We start from the raw sequence: 3,320 nt of genomic DNA, 5'->3' as shown, positions 1-3,320 counted from the left end.
AAACTACAGATCCTATCATTCTATAGCATTGAGCCATAGCAGTTTAAATGGTGCCAAACTGCATTAATTCTACAGTTTGGATGCACCCTTAGTTCCAGTTTAGGATGGAAATGGGTGCCATTAACAGAAGTAGAACTGTTCAACTGCACAGATTACTTCCTTTTACAATTTAAGCAAGCAAAAAAGACAGTTAAGCTCACTCTCCAGTTTTGGAGCTGAAGGCCATACCATCAGAAGTCATGTTGATTTAATGGACAGCAACTGGAAATCATTCCTGAGCTTTTCGTCCATAAGAAGCCCTGTGAAATTCATGGGGTCCCCGTTAAATTGACAGGTGATTTGAATGCATAGCATGGGAGCAGAGAAACTAGAAGAGCCCTGAGGCACAACAAGGAGAAGAGAAATGGAAACGCCTATGCACCGGACATTTAATATTCTGCATCTAAAAGCATTTTCTAATGAAGCAAAAAGAAAGTGAACAAGAGTACGTATTCTTGAAGAAAGAGGTAGTCCTGCCGACATCTACAATCTCCAAATTGAAGGCTTAAGTCTTGTGCAATTTACATTTCTTTGAGAGCATCCCAAATCTGCATGAAACGGTAGTCTCTCTCTGCCTGATGGTATAAACCAGCCTTGTCAAGAATCCTGTAACATCCAGGACTTTGCTATTTACACTGTAGTCCAGATGCTATGGCTTGTTTATCATTATCTAACACTTCATTCTGCCAGCTGTCATTTATGAAAGAAGCCACACCTTGTGGATGTTCCAAAAACTTATTCACAGCATTGCTATTTATTTATTTTAAAGGTCAAATGAAAACATCTCTGGCACTTACAAGCTGCTTTTAAGATACGAGGAGGAATTAAGTTAGGGAACATTTGAAAAATTGTGTTTTTCATTTTATATAGGTCAGAAGGACAGCTGTTGCGCAAATTGCTGCTGGGGAGAGGGATCACGTCCACCAGATCTTCACCTGGAATATTTTGGGCTAGTTCCACTTCCATGTAATGCACACATTTGCATCATGCTAGGGCTTATTAGATATCAAATTAAGGGGAGAAAAACATCTCAGGAAATCAGTTTGAAACACTGATTTGTGATGGCATAAAATGACAACAAAATAGCTGCAATACTCATGCAATGTTACATGGTGCTATTGGTGTATCTACACAATAGAATGAGTGCCAATTGAAATCATTTTAAGGGCTTTGTCTTAATTCTATAAAATGTTCTATAAAATGTTAAGATTAGGAAGGATAGTAGAGGCAAAGATGAAGTACTTTGGCCACATCATGAGAAGAAAGGAAAACTTAGAGAAGACAATGATGCTGGGGAAAAGGGAAGGAAAAAGGAAGAGGGGCCAACCAAGGGCAAGATGGATGGATGGTATCCTTGAAGTGACTGGATTGACCTTGAAGGAGCTGGGGGTGGTTACGGCCGACAGGGAGCTCTGGTGTGGGCTGGTCCATGAGGTCACGAAGAGTCAGAAACGACTGAACGAATAAACAACAACAACAAAGCACCTTTGATGAAGAAGGCACCATGTAACATTGCATGAGTATTGCAGCTGGCGTATTTCATCCTCAGCAACTATTTGTAATAATAATAATAATAATAATAATAATAATAATAATACTTTATTTGTACCCCGCTACCATCTCCCCATGGGACTTGGTGTGGCTTACATGAGGCCAAGCCCAAAATACATCATACAACATCAATAACACAACATTAATAAACAATCAATAAAATACAAATCATATAAATCACATAACAAAACAATTATCAATAGTGACATATAAACAGTTTTAAAATGGCTGGGCCAAATGTAATAAAAATTGAAAATATGCTGACGTGAACAGGTAAAAAAATATAACTGGATAGGATTTTTCAGAGAAAAATGAGGGAGCAACAATCCATCCTAAGTCAGTATTAAAGTGCTTTATGAGGGCATATTGCCGAGCGTTCTCCTATTCTCCTATTTGTTGTCATTTTATGCCATCTAACTTCAAACCCCATGATTCCATAGCACTGAGCCAGGACAGTTAAAGTGAGATCAAACTGTAGGTGCACTCTATGGCAGCTAAAGTGGTGAAACTATATAACATGCATACATTAACAAAATGCAAATGCACCCTATGGCAGCTGAAGTGGTGAAAGTATATAGTATGCATACATTAACAAATGGTAGATGCACCCTATGGCAGCTAAAGTGGTGAAACTATATAATATGCATACATTTAAAAACGGTAGATGCACCCTATATAGCTAAAGTGGTGAGACTATATAGTATGCATACATTAACAAACTGTAGATATACCCTATGTAGCTAAAATGGTAATACTATATAGCATGCATACATTAACAAGCTGTAGATACATCCTATCTAGCTAAAGTGGTGAAACTATACATATACATTAGCAAACTGTACATGAACCCTGTGGCAGCTAAAGTGGCAAAACTATATAGCATGCATACATTAACAAGCGGTAGATGTACCCTGTGTAGCTAAAGTGGTGAAACTATATAGTATGAATACATTATCAAACTGTAGGTGCACCCTATGGCAGCTAAAGTGGTGAAACTACAAAGCATGCATACATTAACAAACTGTAGATATACCCTATGTAGCTAAAGTGGTGAAACTATATACATTAGTATACATACATTAACAAACTGTAGGTGCACTCCATGGCAGCTAAAGTGGTAAAACTACAAAGCATGCATACATTAAGAAATTGCTTTCTCCCTTCCAAACGCAGTCTTGCTGAGACCATAGAGCAGGTATTTGGAGAATGTGGTATGTGATACAAGTCATGGAATAGTTGGATATAAAGGCACGCAACAATAATAACACAAGAAAACATTCATCAGGATAGGGGAAGGGAGGGAGAGAAAAGGGATAGGAAAGGGAAGATGTAGAAAAGAAGAGAGATGAATACAATCAAGAGCTAAGGGTGGGGAGAAAGAAGAAGACAATGCTTAGCAGAGTCAACTAGAGGATGAGAAAGGGGGAAGTTGAAATGAAAAGAACTGAGATCGAGAAATGGAGAAAAAATAAATCAAGTTTCTAAATAAAGGAGAAAGAGAATTGTTCCACATCTTGCTAGGTGTTTTGAAGCCAAGCAGCTCCTCATAAACAAGATCACCAAGTCTTCAGGATATGGCGTGAAAGAAAGTAGCAGAACTGAAAACGTTAACAATAAAACTGGAAAAGCCACAAAGCAACAGCCCTGTAGTCCTATATTCAGCAATTTCTGAGGCAGCAAATACTGAGGAAGCTCAGTATTTCTCCATGCTGACTGTTGTTTCCTGAAAC

This window comes from Anolis sagrei, chromosome 1 (assembly GCF_037176765.1).
Source record: "Anolis sagrei isolate rAnoSag1 chromosome 1, rAnoSag1.mat, whole genome shotgun sequence".
NCBI classification, from domain to species: domain Eukaryota; kingdom Metazoa; phylum Chordata; class Lepidosauria; order Squamata; family Dactyloidae; genus Anolis; species Anolis sagrei.
This window is presented reverse-complemented; position numbering follows the sequence as displayed.